We start from the raw sequence: 13,907 nt of genomic DNA, 5'->3' as shown, positions 1-13,907 counted from the left end.
ACATTTTCCCATCTCTTAGAGAATTGGTAGCCCTTCTGTCCTTCAGAACCAATTACATTTTCCTCCTGTGATTGACATGATGGAAAGTGTGACGCTGTATGTTTTAGCAATTTCAGTGGATTCCTATCAAACCGAAGAGATTTCAGTGGGTGTGACCTGCCCCAGTTCATCTCCACCACCAAGACAAGTAGCAGGAACCTGGAGGCACTGTCCCTGCCGCTGCCCTGAGGATGTGACATCCGCACTTGCCAGCAAATCAGGCTAACCATATTTTTCAGCCCGGTTGTGGAAACCCAGCTTTGGTGGACCTAACCCAAGTGAGGCACAATTTCCCTCCCAACTGGATGTAGCACTTGAAGTAACTACAAAGCCTGGTAGAAAGTGGGATTCTTTCCTAAATGCACAAAGAAAAAATATATAAGACAGTGAAGGCGCATTTTAAACCACTTCTAAAACTGGGGAGAGGAATCAAGCAGGCAATTCTAGGGAGAGAGTACCTGGTCGACTATGTAATTTCTAATGTGGTTTACTATTCAAAAGGATGGGTCAATTAAAAATGAAAGTCACATAGATTACGAAGGCTATTTTACAAAAAAATGATGGTGAGCTTTGCAAAGCAGCATGGTTACTATGTGAAGTGTGGAACTGAAACTTCATTTTTCATTCCTGCCCAAACCAGCAGATTCAAAAACACCATAAAGGCACATGAGATTTCCAGCTCACGTTTCCAGCCTCCAGGGGTTTGAGAAACTTCATCGATGTGAAGGCCTTGATCGTGATCCAAACTGGAGGCGAACTGCAGATATTTGAGAGTGACCCACTGCTGTTTTAGGTCCAAATTGGCCACAGAAGACCCAATGGGCCATTACCTCATTGTTTATGCTTGCGAATTAGAAATCCTTTTTAAAATCCCAAGTTATGAGGTTAAAAGGGGCCGGCCGTATCTCTCAGCCACTGTTGTTTCATGCTCTTCCGCTTCGGGTGTTGGCCACGCATCTCGAGTGGAGTTGCTGCAACAAGCAGCAGTATTGACAGGATGATCTATTCCCGCCCTGAACCCCATTCCTCAGCACCTTCAGGACTCAGGAGACAACAGGAAATGAGCTTAGCAAACTCCATTCTATAGAGCTCCACGTTCTACGTATTTAGTTAGAGTTTAAGTCAAATCGTGACTCCCCGTGCCCAGTGAAATAAAGAACACATTTCTCATTGAAGGATGGACATGCCTTACACCATATACATGTCTTGTCTTGGGATGGTGTTGTCACAGTGAAATAATATTACTGTGCATATGTGCATGTGAACGGGGGGGGAAGTAGGGTTACAGTTACGATACAAACAAATAATGCAATAATTAATACATCACCATACAAGAATAAACTGTGTTCTGTGTGATTACGACTGTAAGCCTAGTTTTGCCCAGCCCATATATATTAAAACTATGTATACATGCGTTCTTCGTAGGGAGTGCGGGGAGATAGTAAAGTCTTAAAAAACAAACCGGAGTTAAGTTACTAGAGTCTGAACTGTGGTAGTAGGAGAGGAATAGGAAGAAGACATGGAGCTGTAAGATATTCAAAGAGGAAAGAATGAGGCACCCACAAAGGTCACGTGACTCTATGGGTAAATGTTATCCTTGCCATTATTTTCTAGGTGACGATCTTCAAGATCAAATCATTAGTAAGTAATAGCCAGAATTAAACTCCAGGTACACCTAACTTGAAAGGGAGTATTCATATCTACTTTTCATATTCAAGTTCAATGATTGCTCATACAAGGAAAAAAGACTACGACAAGTGGGAGTCTACATGAGGACGCCTCTGTTCACCTTTTGGAATTAACTGGTCCTTCTGTGCTGTTCTCCATGTTCCCTCTGTGACCCCTGATGTTTGACTTTCCCATGGGCTAGTGTTAAAAGTTTTCTCCTTCACCAGAGGTAGTGAGGGTAAGAGCCATGAAAAGCTGACCAGCCTTCAGCATATCCAAGCCAGAGGCTGGGAAGAGAGTTCTGAACCTAGGAAATAGGAAGCGGGCAAAGGAAGTTCAATGTCACCTGCATTGCAGGTGTGCGGAGCCCTGGAAGGGGCCTGGAGGGTCTCCTTCTTCCCTTCTCTGAACTAGAACTGATTGCTGCTCAGGTTTAGGGAACATCCCACCTCCACACTGTTTTCAGGGTGAAGTACGCGAGTGCAGTGTAACTGATCATAAGACTCTAAAAAAATGAAAGGGCCGAAGAAAACTCAAGCACTTTTCAGGTTGCCTCTTGATGGAGATATACCAGGGTGGGTTCCATTGGTGGAAGGCCACACGGTTGTCCTGGAAACTCCAAAACTGAGCAAGATCCATTCCAATGGAAACTAATCTTTGCAATACCATGGATGCCACCGGGCAGTCTCTGCGTTTGTTTTTTAAATTCAATTTTGACAGCCAAAGTTACTTTCTCCACCTGCTTGCTGTTTAAGACCCTCTAACTCTGCTTGCAAAGGGTCTCTCTGGCCTGGGCCAGATGTGCGGAGATTCAGCTGAAAATCACACGCAGATGATATAGTCCAATGATCTCTTTACCGTTTGTTCAAAAGTGTGTAAAATTTAAATTTATTCCATCACTAGGCACTTAGGCATCAGAACATGTAAAAGAATCAAATGACAAGAGTTCAGACCTTCAGTGTATGGGGGAGGGGGAGTGAAGGAGCAGAGAGATCACATGACCAATACACTTAAGATAAAATGTTCACTGCCAGGTAAAAGGAAGGCGGCTGATGTCACTTCTTATCTTTGGGAACTTATATATTTATGAGTGTTTATTCCATTAGGCCATTACAAGGGACAGAAAAAGGGCACATTTTATGGGTTGAAAAATTCCCACAAGAGTCACAAACTCGGCAATTAGACATGGGAAGGCATGTGGGGGTACTCAGCGCCAGATCCCCTTGGCGTGGTCTCCCTGCTCCATCCCCCAGAACCCGTCTGACTCAGGCAGCGGGACTTCTGCCTCTTCCCTTGAGGTGTGAGTTCCCAGCCGCAATATTTTTTTTACTAGTCAATCTGAATAGTTGTCTCATGAATTCATCATAAAACCATGAGACCTAAAGTGCCTGAAACAGCATTCATTTTTTCCTTTAAATAGCAGAATTCAAACACACTGTCAGAAGCTTAGGTTCCTAAGAAGAAAAATACCCCATAACCTCTAATGGGAATAAGTAAAATCACGACACACTCCCCTCCCCTGAAGTCTACTTGGCTCCTCTTTAGGACATGGTATGGGGAGGGCCATCCGGCGTATGACAGGGAGAGATAGGTGAAGTTGTAATCGGCACTAAAAACCCCAAAGGAGATCCAGTCTTTAAACTCCCATGATTGGACCATCTGGTGCTCTCAAGAGCATCTCAGTTTGTTAAGCACCAGCATCTGGAAATGAGGTACCACCAGACTCTGCACACAGGGCCTGCAGGCGGTGAGTCCTGGCCGTCTGCAGCGCCCGGGGCCCTTCCTGGGCTGAACAGAAGAGATCTGGCTGAACTGCATTTTCTCTAGCTCTCTACCCCCGTTTCAGGTAGGATCCTAAACAACACTAGTGCTCTTTCATAGTTTTAGTCATAACGGTTCACCATGCGGTAGAATAAAAGCTAAAACCAGCTGGGAAAGTTTCAAACAGGGACTGGTGCTTTCTCTCTCATCTAATTAGTAAACGTCACAGAGTGGGATCTCCATCAAGGTACTTCGTACCCATTAAAAGTTCACCTTTCTTCATTTTTTTAAATGCAGATTTTTATCACGTAACGCTTTGTTAATAGGATCTGCATCATTTTCCCCTTGGATTTCAGGAGAGTGTAAGGCATTCTGCATCACCTGTCAGCTGGTGTTTTATGGGGCATTTTACTCTTTAGGATTTGGGCTTTTGACAGAGTCTCGGAATTCTCTAATTTTATCAATGAATGCTAGTAGAAAGCCGTGGTGTTCTACGTTCCTGATGACAGTGAGTCTCTGAGTGAGTATGTCTCTTAATGGTGACTTTTCAGCAGGAGGGAAAAACGAGTTGTGAAGACAATCCTTTCACTACTATACTGACCCTTGAGGGTCGTGGGAACTCATCTGGAGCAGGGGGAGAGCGGCTTGAGAAAGCCAGGAGCTGGGGACCCGGTGACAAACAGGACATCAAGGACCCAATGAAACACATCTTCTAAAGAGAGAGACAGGTAACAGGTAAATAGAAAAAAATGTGTCCAAGAATCTAAACGGCGATGTTCAAGGATATCCCCTAATGGGCTGCCCTATAGAATTAATGAAAGTAGTGAGAAGGGAGTGAGTGCTTCAAATAGGGGAGTAAGAAAAATGTCCCTGAGGACTTCACGGTTCACTGAAGTCCAGAAGATGAGAAGGGGCTCACCACGGCAGGCGCGAGGGACCGGGAGGTCATGACGTGCAAAACAGGGTCAGGAGGTGGGAGGACCATGTAAGAACTGAAGCTCTTCTGGCTGGAGCCCAGGAGGGCAGGCCCCGTGAGTAGACAGGAGAGGGTGGCCCACGAGGGGCTGAGCTGGGAGGGCAGATCAGACAGGGCCTGGCCATGGAGGGGGAAGGGGAGGCCCATGGAAGGTCAAAGATATAAACTGCAAGTGTAAGATTTGAACAGGTGGGTGTGTGAAATAGAGCAGCCAGGAAGAGACCAGAATGTGGGGTGGGGGTCTGGGCGGGGGGAAGATCCAGATGGCCAGTGTGGACCGATTAAGGACAAATATAATGTCTGCAGGACGTGCAAGGCCCTCCCCATCCACCCCTTCCCTCTTCCTTCCTCCTACATTTGTTGAGCCATAGGGGATGGGGGGGATGAAAACAAACAGGATTCCAGCTCTTTAAGAGGATCACCATCCCTGGGAGGCGGGTGTGGGAACACAGACAGGTAAACTATGGAGCCCAAGTGGTAAAAGTGAGGTGTAAAGGGACCTGGGGGACAATTAGGAGACAGCCACTTTCTCTGCCCCCAGGATCGCAGGGGTTCACTGAAGTTAGAAGGTACAGCTCTGTCAATACTTATAACCGTCTGGCCCTGGTGTCAGGATAGAACCAGGGAAGAGCACTGGAGGCAGGTGAAATGCACAGAAAAAGACTTGAAGGTGTGAAAGAAAAGAACAAAATCAGGGCACATTGGCCGTGAAGGAGGGTGTATCTGAGGAGTGCCATGCTTGGGAGTTTGGTTGTCATCTTGCAGACAGAGGGTGACCACCATGTGCTTTTGAAGGACCACCCTGGCAGCACCCTGTCACTAGAGGGAGTGACAGAGAAGTGAGAGACAATAGGCACTGTCCCCCCACCAGCAGCCCATCTCTGGATGCCAGTTTCTGAACAGAGAGGGTGATTCCAGAAGCCATGATATGAACTCCCAGGAGCTGGAGGCTATGGTTTTGCAGCCTCCCCTTCATACCAGAGCCCAGTGACAGCTGGGACATGCTGTCACATCTTACAGCTCTGGGACAAAGGGATGCAAGAAGAAAGGACAGGGAAGGCTCTTTATGACTCCACAGTAACTCAGAGATTTACCCAAACACACTCCTGGCCCCTGTTCTCACCTATTAGGTCACAAACTCACTTTTGGCACCGTGCAGTGTTCCAAATAAATAGACAAAACACTCTCTGAACCTTCATCTCCAGACTCAACCTGCTAAGGGAGGCCTGGACTCGAGAAGATGACGAATGCGCGTTTTTCTAGTAGTCCTGCTCACGCCCTTCAACTAGAAAATGCCGTTGCTGTTACAAAGTAGAACAAGCACTTACAGTTTCCTGGAGGTTTCTGAACGCGCATCGGCGATTATATTTGAATTATAAAGTCAGCTGCAACGCGAGGCCAGACCGAATTCCAAGGCTGATTCATGGGCAGCACATGAAAGCGAAGAGGCTGCAGCTGGCCCAGCTTGGAAGCGATGGTCCTCTAAAAGGACAAATTGAGCAAGCTGTTGACAATGACCTTGCGATTGAGTATTGTTCTGAGATTAGTTTAAAGAGAAAAGGGAAAGATTCCACACACCCTAAATCATTTATTAGCGTAGGCTGTGACTGATACAGTTCGCAGCCCAGAAACAGAAGTTCAGACTCGGGCTCTCTGGGACGTGTGTGTTCAAGCCGCGTTCAATTCCAAGGCCAGTGGATCCAGGGAAGGAACAAGATGAATTCCATTTTTACTACAAATTTCAAGGGGGATTACATCAAGAAATAAAGAAAGAGCATGCTGAGGCAGGGAGACAGAAATCAATACATCCAGGTTGACGGATTCAATTGGAATAAGAAGAAAGTTCATTGGTGTATCAACAACAAATTCCCTTGCTTTAAGACGGTATTTTGAGGGAGTATAAATCTTATGGACTACTTCTCTAGCCACAGGACTACACTTGGGTTGCTTTATTCAAGAGAAATGATGGATTTGTCTCACTGTGAGTTCTCACCTTGCTCCCTCTTTGATCTACGACAAACACAGGCGAGACAGCAGCCAACGGGAGGATCGTTAGTTCCTTTAAGCAGCCTTGTGCTACAGTGGGAAACAATGAGATTGTGGGGAAGGGTCGCCAAGGAACACGTCTAAGGGACCGGTGGACAAAGCCAAAGGGGGTAGGGTGGAGGGTGGGAGGTAGGGTGGGTGGGCTAGAAGAGAGTGGTGGGGGGAAAATGGAGAAACCTGTACTTGAACAATAAAAAAAAGGGGGGGGAATCCTAGTATAACCTATTTAGTTGAAAGAGAAAATGTTAAAAAACGGAGAAGATTGTGATGGAGACCGATTTGGTGCTGCTGCCATTATTACGTAAATGAACCAAAGGTCTTCTCGTTAAGTTTTTAAAATTATGTTCCCAGTCAACAGCAGACTGATTGGTACTTTGATTTCAAGGTTTGATTGGATAGCTAAACAACTCTAACAACGACCCATCAGAAGAAACACTGTCCAAGAAATGTTTCCAATTCTTCTCCTGGGAAGCTATGCTAGTTGGTCTGAATAGGAAAAGTTGGTCAGACTTTATAAACAAAGGACAGGTCATAGATGGTTTTGCCTGTCATGCTGGCCCCTGGACACCGCATGTGTGGCCCGGGTTCTTCTGGCAGGAAGTCAGAACAAACCTTGGTAAGTTTCTACACACTACTTCCCTAGGTTTGGGGCCAGTGGCCGACCTTGAAGAAGCTATCAAACTCTACCCCAAAATCAAGGCCTGCGAGTTGAGACCCTTTTCTTTCCTTTTCACACTTTATTTTTTTTTTTAATGAAAGGATTTATTTAAGCACAGGTTCAATCCAGAGAAGAAGACAGCTGTTGCTCAGCGGGCACACTGCTGCACAAAGCGTCCTGCTGGGTGGCAGGAGCGTTTCGATTCCCCAGAGATGGCCTTGCCCTCGTTAGAGTGCCTTTTGGAGGTAACTGGGGCAACGTGTGGTGAAAGTCCTGTAAAATAGGTCACCTACCACGAGTGAAAGGAGAGAAGTCACTCAAAGGGTAGCCAGGAGCAAGGGCGGATCACAATTCCGAGAGGAGAGGATTTAGTGATTGTTACACGAGGAAACTGTGTCCAAAGACCCTTTCAAAGGGCTTAAGAAAGAAGCCTTTGTTGTCGGGAGTGATAGAATCTGCCTCCCTTCCCTCCTTTTACACATCACGGTATCCCATGACACACCACGCACACCGTTTAGGGAGGCGACTGTCATGTGATACAGCTTAATAAACATCGAGATGTAAGGTTGGTGTCCTGTTCCCAACTCCTGCCCTACTTGTTGGATCATATATTAAACATCACAGTGAGCCCTGTTCTGGGCCCAGCGAATGCCCAGGCACAGTTGAATGGACCGGCTATACTGCTTCTGTTGTTTTTGTTAAGCCAACCTCTGCGTCACCCCATCCTCACTTTTACTGCCTGATTTCACCGTTTCTCAGAAGACATGTGAGCCCAGGAAAATGGATCCTCCCAGGCACTTTAACCCTGTCTTCCGACTTTTAGTGAAAGGTCATTGCCCAGACAGTCTTCTAATTAGATGGTACACATGCCTATTTACCGAAGTTGTTTTAAAAACAGGGTGCCGTGTTCTTTTGGAAACCGAGTTTTAAAATCTGTATACTTGGAACAGAAGGCATTTCCTGAGATGGCTTCTGTATTATATGCAACCCATTTTCATGTCCGTTCTTGGTAGTGGTTAAGGGCATGCTTTCACTCACCCAAGTGATGATTAATAGTTAATATTTACGTAACCTCACGCATACTTGTTGAATTAACTATTTTGTAGGATTTTGCTTCTGCCGCCCCTTCACATGGTCAGAACATTTAGCCTATGATTCTGATTCATTGTTTCACTCTGTATCCTCTTGTCTTACCAGTGGGACCGCTCAGAGTGGCATCGCTGTGTGACCCGTCGGACACCAAGCAGCACGCTGCATCTGAGGCAGGTGACATGCGTTCCTAAGGAGCTGGCTCACCCCAATCAAAACAAAGCATTTTCTTTTAAGATCGCTCACACACGTAGGCTCCACAATGGCCCAAAGTCAAAGAATTACATGAAAACACAAGAGGCGTGAGACCCTTTCCCACAGAATGACACTTTGCCACAGAAGGGTGCAAAGCAGCAATGCAGGGGTTCTCACCCGGGGTCGACTGTGGCCTCAGGTACTTTGGCCACATCTGTATACAGTTTCAGTTGTCACCGTGGAAGGCAGGGGACCTCTCCACAGGCTTCTTTTGGGTAGGGGTCACTGATGCTGCTGAACATCTCACAATGCCCAGGACAGACCACCCCCCCCCCCAACAAAAATTAATCGTCTCCCTAAAGTGTCTGTTTTGCTGAGGTTGACAAACCCTCTGACTGCATATTTCTGTGGCACTTCTGCATAAAGAAAGTAAAAACCCAAGATGGAAAAGTGAGATATTGGGAAGAACAGAGCAATTGCTCCTTTGTAGTATCTACCATAAAGTGGGTAGTTACCTAACTTGTATCCAAGATCCCTCACTGAAGATCATTTTGGAAGCAGTGAATTCTTCAGAATGATTCCTGAAAAAAATACATCCTGTGGGTCTTTGTTACGTGACGATTTCAGAATGAGGTTGACATAGGAAATCCTTATCCCATGTCAGGAAATTCTGCTCTGGTAAGAAACTTCTTAAGAATGCAGGTTTTCTTTGCTTCCCAGAAATCCTTCATTTTTCTAAAGTCTCTCTCTTGGCTTCACTAGGGCAGATGTTTGGGACATAAATCTGGGATAAAGTGCTGCAGAACTGAATGACAAAAGCCACTTCTTTACTTTGAGGTTGATCTCGGGACTGCTTTTTCTCCTGATTCCTCCCCTTGCAGACTGGGAGCAATGATAGGGTTAACAGAATAGCTTAGTCTTAAAGCCCGCTCGATGTTTGCATTCTTTTTTTTCCCCTTTTTTTCAGAAGGTCAAAAAGGACACCAATTAAAGGCAGTTATGAACTATATTCAGACTTTCCATATTTCTTCGCCATTCCAGTAAAAGTTCCTCTCCAAGGAAATTTGGTCCAGAGACGGAATGAAAGAATGAAAGACATTTTATTTTCTCTCCTCGATGTTGGCAGTATTTCACTCCTACATGTCTGAGATTGTTTTCATCTCGTACAGCACTTTGATATTTGTGGATGTGGCTCCATGGCTTAAAACAAGAGCAGCGATAACTCATACTAATTATTCTGCTTGTATCTTAATGCTTGACAAGAGGGAAAAGAACTTTTTCTGCCTCCATGATGGCTGTAAAAATTAAGAAACCCAGGAGGGACGGAAAGATCTGTGTTCCTGCTCCAGAGCTGCCCGCCCTCCAGACTTCCTGTCCACGCAAGCCGGGCAGCCCTAGGCCGGGTGCGTCTCGTTCTCCTGCAAGTTCTCGCCCTTTCTGGTGTGGGCCCCGAGTCTGAAACAGACGAGAATCGCCTCCCCCTCCCTGCCTGTGGTCTTCATGTCTCGTCAAGGTGCAGGTCCGGCACATCAGGCCTTCTTGTGGTAACCCGGCATTCCCATTACGTGTCTCACAGAAGCTTGGCCTAGACATTGGGCTTGGGGGCGGGCGGGGCGGGGGAACATCACATGTAATCCGTTTGAACTTCTGTTGGATATTTGGAAGTCCAGATAGGTTCAGTGTGGTAGTCTGAAACATAAGGAGAATATTCGTGGAATGGTCTGGCCTACGGAACCAAACAATGAGCTTGCTTTAGGAATGGGGAGTAAATAACGGACTTGTTTATATTTTATTGTATCTATAGGCCGCTTTGAAGTGGGTCTGGAATAACAAATATTTACTTCTGTTCTGTTGGTCCCTTGGAATAGGGCCGGCTCCTCCGAAAGCTGAACGGGAGACCTCAGAAGGGAAACAGGGTGAGCAAGGCCGTCTGGAAGGGGAGAAAAGACCGTGGGGGAAGCTCTGGAAAACCCTCCCGAAATGAGCTCCCTTGCTGCAAGTCCCCTCACGCCCCTGAAGCAGCTCCGTGTCCCTGTCCCCAGCTCCCCCTGACCTCACTAAGAGGTAGGCAGAGCCCTTCTTTCTATGGAGGAGCGGGGTGTCTTGGTCAGGCCTGAGCAAAACTGGGGCCTCAGGTGCAGACCTGCCTTCCTCTCTGCAGAGTGGAGGTAGGCTGTGACTGTGTCTGACAGCGAAACCCACTTCCTGACCCCTCCGTCACTGACTTTCCTCAAAAGAGATCACTTTGAGTTTGGTGACTACGCAGTTGATATCTGGGTGAGTTTCGGCTCCGGAGAAATTTGTGCTGAAATTCAGATTATTATAGTTCAGCAATCGCCAAGGAATAACTTAAAGGGCCAGGGGAAAAGTGAGCCATATAGAACACTGCTCAGTAAGTCTCCTCCTTCAAAGCACCACACACAATATGTCATAATACTGCAACACAAATACCTGTCATTACTCCATCCGGCTGTGACAGTGTTCCCATGATAGTAGTAAGAGATGTGCGTGTTGGAATTTAGCTTGTACCTCCCTCATTTTCAGGTGCTGTTAGTGGGGTGTTTTCCTAGTTCCTTCCCCAGAATTAATCCTGCCACCTTGATTATCTTTGCTATAACAGCGTTAAAGATAGCTCCTGGACGTTCACCCAAAATCCCAAATGATTATTTTAGCTCTTTCCACTTTTTCCTCTTCGAAAATCATTTCCACAAAGTCACTAATAAGTAACCATACAGGCTAATTTGGGGCTCACTATTTCTCTTCCCATGTTTTATTTGGAAGTAATAAAACAGAAAGAAAGCTGGAAAAGTAATAAAGTGGAAGGAGAAAGAGTCAGTCACCAAATCACTGAATGATATCCATAGACTGGAAACTCAGTTCTGAAGGGATTTGTGTCGGGGGTCCACTTAACCTTCACCATGGAGTTAATACCCGTGAGGCATAAATGAAGAAAGGAGGGGCTGGTCCGTGCCAGAGCTGAGATCAAGCGCTAAATTTATATCTGTTATTCTTAAGACTGAACCCTCTCCTCTCATGCTGCTGCTTCAAGACAAGATTGCACAACCCACAGGGCTCGTCATCATCGTCTTGATATCTGTGCATCTATGCATCTTGTCTGTGTCCTAAGAGAAGCAAACCCATCCAGTGGTGAAGGTCTCTGTGAGCGGTTTCAACTTTTTGCATACGCTCCAGCCGCAGGCGCGTGCTGACTCAGGAGGCCTGGGATGGGGCCTGAGCTTCTGCATTTCTAACAGGTTCCCAGGTGATGCCCAGGCTGCTGATCTAATGTCTATACCTCAAGTAGCAAGGGGACTGTGGGAAGACAAGGAACTGAAGTGTCTGGAAGCAGGTTTAGGGACAGAGCCTCGTGAAAAGTGAAACTTGGCTCTCCTGCGGCAATGTCTTCCGTGGATTTCGAAGCCATTTGCAAAACACCTTAGGGGCCAGTGTTTGCTTCTGATTGCCTTTGTTCGTCAGCGGGCTTGGCGCTCTCTACCCACATGCAGAACCGCTGAAGTCCACAGCTGTTTTGTTTGGACAGGCTGGTGGTGAAGTCTGAGCTTGCACACAAAGGGCTTATCATCAACACGAGCCTTTCCCTGACAGCTGTTTTCCTTCCCGGCCCCAGGACTCTGGCCAGAGGACAGGGATAGGGCTTGCTGGAGGAAGAAGTGGGGGTATCAGCAAGCTCTATAGCTGCCTGGCTCAAGACCTGGGGGAGTCTCACGCCCACACACCAGATTAGAGAGCAGGTTTGCACTTTGATCCCTGCACCAGCACACGTATGGAATAAGTGGTTTGATAAATTCATTGGTTTTGTATGTAAGGGCTGGTGTAGAAGCAAGAACTACATTATTTCTTATACTAAAACAAGGCATTTCTCTAAATTACAATGAGTGATTTCCAAGTCCCACTGCAAAACCTGCCGTGTGTGTAAATATGTGTGTCCAGGACTGAACAGCACACGTCCTGCCAGCACGAGGTGAGGCGTATGAAATCAGTACTAGGTATGTGGGTGCCACACCTCCTAGAGCTCGTGAAAATCAGGGTCCCTGTCAGTCAGCTGTGCACAAGGAGAGGAAGAGGCGCCTTCAGTGACTTCCTTGGAGAAGGAGTATTTTGTGCTGGTGAACTGCTCCCCCTGGTGGACCAGGGATTGATATGTCTGTTCTGGGGGAACATACAGGCTCCTGCTGGGGAGGAAACTGGGCGGCTTCAGGCAGACAAATGGACCCTCCAGGAAAAAAGCTAACCCTCTGAGCACCAGAAATAAGTTGAACCCCTAGCCCAGCCCCTGGATGATTTTGCGCATCGCCGTCCCGCAAAGCACAGAGGCCAGTCTTGCCACACTCTCCTTGCCGCGTGGGTTCTCATGATCACGGCTGTTTTGAAATTGTGGATCTGTGTGCATAGGAGAGACATGGAAAACTCCAAGTTCTGTATCTTACTGTATTCACCTTTAAAAAGCATTCTGGACACTCACACAGGGAAAAGGGCCCCCGAAGAGAGGAACATTCCACCGTGTACTCATTTGTTTCCCCTACTTCCTGTTTACTGCGCTCCTCTCTGCCAGGGGTTCATGCTGCTGGTGGTTAATTTATGCCTAGATGCCTTGTTCCACATGCATGCTCTCAAGATAAAAGTATGTTTTCTGATTTTTCTGAGGATCGTCTCTGTACTAACATGATATATTTCACCGGCAACACAGGTTATGTCGTTGTTTTCTTTAAGGAAAGTTTTCTGCCTGCCATGCTATCCACAGAAATACTGTTTTGCAGGTCAGATGAAGATGGGAACCTGTAACAACTCTGGCTCTTCTGATTCCGCAATGAGTCGCATGGCAGCCTCAGCCCAAACAGTGTACAGGCTAAATAAGGAGGTATTTTAAATATTTATTTAACAAGACGCATTTTTAAATAACCTACATATGTACACAGAGCGTGCTTGGCCTGTACATTATTGCCAGGTCAATTCCCACGTTCTGATATATATAATTAATTACCTTACCGGTCTATTCCTCTGAAAACCAAAACAGGAAATCAATCAGTGATAGCAGGTCACTGACGTCAGCAAAAATGGTAATGCCCTCTTGTCCATGGGTCGGAGAAAGGGGAACTGAGTCTGGGGTGGCGGTCCCCCTAACTGTGTCCAAAAGGCCAGTTTCTAACGCCACTTTGGTTGCTTGCTTTTGAAGTGTAAACTTTTCCCGTGTGCTGTAGGTGGGCAGGGAATTGCCTATTTTCTAGTCTGAGATAAACTCAGACAACATATGCAGGGGACCTGTGCACCTAAAGTCAAAGCATATCATGCAGCATTATTATATTTAGAGACAAAAGCAACACAAACACCGATAATTTGGGTAACTTCTTGGGAGTCGAAGAGATGAATATGTTTCATGTTTTGGCAGAATCTGTGCATCTAGCTTTACTTTTCGAGAAGGAAATATAGACAGATATGTTTGTCTTTTCCTCTCAG

General features: G+C 46.4%; 1 long non-coding RNA gene across 1 annotated transcript; it reads left to right on the top strand.

The window, feature by feature from the left end:
- The first annotated feature begins 10,316 nt into the window (after positions 1–10,316).
- On the top strand, positions 10,317–13,087 carry LOC128626437 (uncharacterized). Its single transcript, XR_008390411.1, has 3 exons — positions 10,317–10,496; positions 10,594–10,709; positions 11,448–13,087. It is a non-coding gene; the product is annotated as an uncharacterized LOC128626437 (long non-coding RNA).
- The last annotated feature ends 820 nt before the right edge of the window (positions 13,088–13,907 follow it).

Source organism: Artibeus jamaicensis, unplaced genomic scaffold, assembly GCF_021234435.1.
Source record: "Artibeus jamaicensis isolate MK-2021 breed Jamaican fruit bat unplaced genomic scaffold, CSHL_Jam_final scaffold_612, whole genome shotgun sequence".
Taxonomy (NCBI): Eukaryota; Metazoa; Chordata; class Mammalia; order Chiroptera; family Phyllostomidae; genus Artibeus; species Artibeus jamaicensis.
The sequence above is the reverse complement of the archived record's forward strand: the minus strand, read 5'-3'. Positions and strand labels throughout refer to the sequence as shown.